We start from the raw sequence: 5,505 nt of genomic DNA, 5'->3' as shown, positions 1-5,505 counted from the left end.
GGAGTGCAGGCCTCAGTACCCCCAGGGCAGGGAAGGACGGTGTGTGGGCCTCAGTACCCCCAGGGCAGCCAGGAACGGAGTGTGGGCCTCAGTACCCTCAGAGCAGGGAGGAAGGGAATGTGGGCCTCAGTACTACCAGGGAGCGAGAGAGGGAGTGAGCGCCTCAGTACCACCAGGGCAGGTAGAGAGGGACTGTGGGCCTCAGTGCCCCCAGGGAGTGTGGGAGGGAATGTGGGCCTCAGTACACCCGGGGGGGAGGGATGGAATATGGGCCTCAGTACCCACAGGGAGGGAGAGAGGGAGTGTGGACCTCAGCACACCCAGCTCAGAGAGGGAGGGAGATTGGGCCTCAGTACCTCCAGGGGAGGAGGGAGGGAGTATGGGCCTCAGTATCCCCAGGGCAGGGAGGTAGGTTGGGAATGTGAGCCTCAGTACCCCCAGAGAAGGGAGTGAGAGTGGGCCTGTGTACCCCCAGGGCAGAGAGGGCCGCAGTGTGGGCCTCAGTACGCCCAGATATTGAGGGAGTTTGCACTCTTTATCCACAGGGCAGGGATAGAGTTTGGGCCACAGTAAACCGAGGACACGGAGGAAGGAAGTGAGTGTGGGCCTCTGGACCCGCAGGGCAGGGAGGGAGGGAGTGTAGCCTCAGTACCCCCAGGGCAGGGAGGGAGGGAGTGTGGTCCTCAATATTCCCAGGGCAGGGAGTGAGTGTGACTGGGCCTCAGTACCTCCAAGGAGCGAGGGATTGTGGGCCTCTACCACCAGGGCAGAGAGGGAGGGAGTCTGGTCCTCCGTATACCCAGAGTTGGGAGGGAGGGAGGGTGGGTGGGTCTCAGTACCCAGAGGGCTGGGAGGGAGTCAGTGTTAGCCTAAGGACCCCCAGGCCAGGGAGGGAGGGAGTGTGGGCCTCAGTACACACAGGGTGGGGAGGGAGTGATCTTGGGCCTCAGTACCACAAGGCCAGGGAGGGAGTGAGTGTGGGCCTCAGTACCACAAGGCCAGGGAGGGAGGGAGTGTGTGCCTCAGGACTCCCAGGGCAGTGAGGGAGTGCGAGACTCAGTACCCCCAGGGTGGGGAGGGAGGGAGCTTAGGCCTCAGTACACCTTGGGCAGAGAATGATTGAGTGTGGGCCTCAGTAACTCAAGGATAGGAAGGGAGGGAGTGAGAGTGGGCCTCAGGACCCCGAGGGCAGGGAGGGAGGGAGTGTGGGCCTCACTACCCACAATGAAGGAAGGCAGGTAGAGTGGGCCTCAGGAACCCCAGAGTAGGTAGGGAGGGAGTGTGGGCCTCTGTACCCCCATGGCAGGGAGGGAGTTTGGGTCTCAGTACCCCCAGGGAGGGAGAGAATGAGTGTGGGCCTCGGTATACCGTGGGAGGGAGAGAGAGAGTGTGGGCCTCAGTACCCCCAGGGCAGAGAGGGACGAAGTTTGCGACTAAGTACCTCCCTATATGGAAGGAGTGTGGGCTTCAGTATCCCCAGTGCAGGGAGGAGGGAGAGAGGTAGTGTGGGCCTCAGCACCCCCAGGGTAGCGAGAGAGTTTGGGCCTCAGTATCCCCATGGTAGAGAGGGAGTGAGTGTGAGTCTCAATAACTCAAAGGCAGGGAGGGAGGGAGGGTGGGCCTAAGTTTCCCCATGGTAGGGAGGGAGGGCGTGTACACCTCAGTACCCCCACGGTAGGGAGGGAGGGAGTGTGCGCCTCAATACCCTTAGAGCATGGAGGGAGGGAGTTTGGGCCTCAGTACCCCTAGAGCATGAAGGGAGGGAGTTTGGGCCTCAGTACTGCCAGTGCAGGGAGCGAGGGAGAGTTTGCATCAGTAGCCCCAGGGAATGTAGTGAGCGAGTGTGGGCCGCAGTACCCCGAGGGTAGGAAGGGAAGAAATGAGAGTGGGGCTCAGGTCCCCCAGCACAGGGAGGGAGGGAGTGTGGACCTCAGTCCCACCAGGGCAGAGAGGGACGGAGTTTGGGCCTCTGTACCCCGAGGAAAGGTAGGGAGTTTTTGAGTGTGCGCTTCAGTAATCCCAATGTACAGTAGGATTTGGGCCTCTGCACCCCCAGGGCAGTGAAGGTGGGATTAGGGCCTCAGTTCCCTCAAGGCAGTGAGGGTGTGAGTTTGGGTCTCAGTTCCCTCAGGGCAGTGAGGGTGGGAGTGTGGCTCTCAGGACGCCCAGGGCAAGGTGTGAGGAATGTGGGCCTCAGTACCACGAAGGAAGGGAGGGATTGAGGGATAGTGCGCCTCAGTGCCACCAGGGAATGGAGGGAGGGAGTGTGAGTCTCGTTACCCCGAGGGCAGTGAGTGAGGTAGTGTGGGGCTCAGTACCCCCAGTTTAGGGAGCGAGTGAGTGTGGGCCTCAATACCTCCAGGGGAGGGAGTGAGGGAATGCCTTGGCAGGGAGGGAGACAGTGTGGGCCTCAGGACCGCCGAACGGGAAGGGAGGGAGAGTGGGGCTCAGTGACCCCAGGGCAGGTAGGGATTGATGTGGGCCTCAGTATCCCGAGGGAAAGGTAGGAGGGGATGTGGGCCACAGTGACCCCAGGGCAGGTAGGGTGGGCGCGTGGACCTCAGTACCCCGAAGGCAGGGGCGGAGGAAGTGTGGGCGTCAGTACCAGCAGGGCAGGGAGTGAGGGAGTGTGGGCCTCAGTACCCAGAGAGAGGTAAGGTGTGTAGGCCTCAGTACCCCGAGGGCAGGGAGCGAGTGTGGGCCTCAGTACGTCTCGGGCATGGAGGGAGTGAAGAAGTATGGGCCTCAGTACCCCCAGGGAGGGAGAGGTGTAGTTTGGGCCTCAGTCCCCCCAGGGAAGAGAGCGACGGAGTGTGGGCCTCAGTACCCCCAGGGCTGGTAGGGAGGGATGGAAGGAGGGAGTATGGGCCTCAGTACCCCCAGGGCAGGGAGTGAGGGAGGGAGGCAGTCAGTGCCTCAGTGTTCCCAGGGCAGCGAAGGAGGGATTGTGGGCCACAGTACTCCGAGGGCAGGAAGGGAAGGATTTTGGACATCAGTACCCCCAGGGCAGGGCGGGAGGGTGTGTGAGTCTCAGAACTCTCAGGGCAAGGAGGGAGGGATTTTGGTCCTCAGTATCCCCAAGGCAGGGAGGGAGCAAGGGAATGTTTGCCTCAGCAATCCAAGTGGAGGGAGTGAGCGAGTGTGGGCCTCAGTACAACAAGGATAGGAAGGGAGGGAGTGTGTGCCTCAGTACCTCCAGGGCAGGGAGGGTGGAAGTATGGGCCTCAGGTCCCCCAGGACGAAAAGGAGGGAGTTTGGGCCTCAGTACCCCAGGGCGGGGAAGGAATGAGCCAGTGTGGGCCTCAGTATCCACAAGGAGGGAGAGAGGGTGTGAGGCCCTCAATATCCCCCAGGTAGGGAGGGAGTGAGTGTGGGCCTCAGGAACCTCAGGGCAGGGTGGTTGGGAGTATGGGCCTCAGTACGCCCAGGGAGGGAGTGAGGGAGTATGGGCCTCAGTGCACCCAGTGCAGAGAGGGATGGAGTCTGGGCCTCATTACCCCCAGGACAGGGAGGCAGGGAGGGAATGCGATTCCCAATACCCAAGGGCAGGGCTGGAGGAAATGTAGGCTTCATTACCATCCGGGCAGGGAAGGTGGGATTGCGGGCCTCAGTCCCCCAGGGCAGGGAAGGTGGGTTTTTGCGACTCAGCACCCCAAGGGCAGGGAGGGAGGGATATAGTGTGGGTCTCAGTATCCCCAGGGCAATGTGGGAAAAGTGTGGGCCTCTGTACCACGAAGGCATGGAGGGAGGGAGAAAGAGTGGGCATCAGTCCCATCAGGGCAGGAATGGAAGGAGCGACTGTGAGCCTCATTACTCCGAGGGCAGGAAGGCAGGGAGGCGAGTGTGAGCCTCATTACCCCGAGGGCAGTGAGTGAGATAGTGTGGGCCTCAGTACCCCCAGTTTAGGGAGCGAGGGAGTGTGGGCCTCAATATCTCCAGGGCAGGGATGCAGGGAATGCCAATGCAGCCAATTGTGGGCCTCAGTATCATCAGTGAGAGAGGGAGGGTGTTAGAGTGAGCCTCAGGACCCCGACGGCGGGAGGGAGCGAGTGTGGACCTCAGTACTCCCAGGGCAGGGAGGGAGGGAGTGTGGGCCTCATGTCCCCAGGGCAGGAAATGAGGGAGTGTGGGCCACAGTACCCCAGTGCACGGAAGGAGTGACCAAGTGTGGGCCTCAGTACCCCCAGGGAGGGAGAAAGGGAGTATGGACCTCAAAGGTCCCCAGATAGGCAGGGAATGTGGGCCTTAGTATCGCCACGGCAGGGAGAGACAGTGGGACTCAGTAACCCCAGGGCAGGTAGAGAGGGAGTGTGGGCCTCAGCACCCCCAGAGCAGTGAGGGAGAGAGTGTGGGCCTTAGCACCTGAAGAGACGGAAGGTTTGTGGGCTTCAGTAATCCCAGGATAGGGACAGAGTGAGAGTGGGCCCAGTACCCCAAGGGAGGGAAGGAGTGTGGGCCACAGTACTCCAGGGTAGTAAGGGAGAGAGTTTGGGCGTCAGGACCCCCAGGGCAGTGAGAGAGAGAGTGTGGGCCTCAGTACGCCCAGGGCAGGGAGGGGGTGTGGGCCTCAGTAGCACATGTCTATAGAGGGAGTATGAGCCTTATTAACCCCAGGTTAGGGAGGGAGGGAGATTGGGCTTCAGTACACCCAGGACAGGGAGGGAGGGAAGTTGTACCTCAGTTAGCCTGGGCAGGTAGGGAGGGCGTGTAGGCCTCATTACCCCGAGGTCAGGGCGGGATATAGAGTGGGCCTCAGTACTACCAGGGCAGGAAGCGAGGGAGGGTGTGTGGGCCTCTGTACCGCCAGGTCAGTGTGGGAGGGAGTGTGAGCCTCATTACCTTCAGGACAAGGAGTGAGGGAGTGTGGACCTCAGTACCTCCAGGGCAGGGAGGGAGTGTGGGCCTCAGTTCCCCGAGAAAGGGAGGATGGGGGTGAGAGTGGGCATCAGGACCCTGGGGGCGGGTAGTGAGTGAGTGTGGTCCTCAGTAGATCCAGTGCAGGGAGGGAGGGAGTGTGGACATCAATACCTCCAGGGCAGGAAGGAAAGAGTGTGGACCTCAGTACGCCCTGGGCAGGGAGGGAGAGAATGTGGGCCTCAGTTCACCAAGGACAGAAAGAGAGTGAGTGTGGGCCTCGGTACTCGGAGAGAGAGAGGTGGTGTGGGCCTCAGTATCACCATGGTAGGGAGGGAGGGAGTGCCTTGGGCGGGAGGTAGGGTGTGTGGGCCTCACAACCTCAGGGCAGGGAGGGAGGAAGGGATTGTGGGTCTCAGTACCTCCAGGGCAGGGAGGGAAATAGTTTTTGTGGAGGGAGAGAGCGTGGGCCTCAGTTCCCCCTGGACAGGGAGAGAGTGAGTGTGGGCCTCAGTACTCCGAGAGAGGGAGGTGGTGTGGGCCTCAGTATCCCCAGGGTAGGGAGGGAGCGAGTGCCTTGGGCGGGAGGTAGGGAGTGTGGGCCTCACTACCCCCAGGCCACGGAGGGAGGGAGGGAGTGTGGACCTCTGT

This window comes from Pristiophorus japonicus, unplaced genomic scaffold (assembly GCF_044704955.1).
Source record: "Pristiophorus japonicus isolate sPriJap1 unplaced genomic scaffold, sPriJap1.hap1 HAP1_SCAFFOLD_33, whole genome shotgun sequence".
Taxonomy (NCBI): domain Eukaryota; kingdom Metazoa; phylum Chordata; class Chondrichthyes; family Pristiophoridae; genus Pristiophorus; species Pristiophorus japonicus.
The sequence above is the reverse complement of the archived record's forward strand: the minus strand, read 5'-3'. Positions refer to the sequence as shown.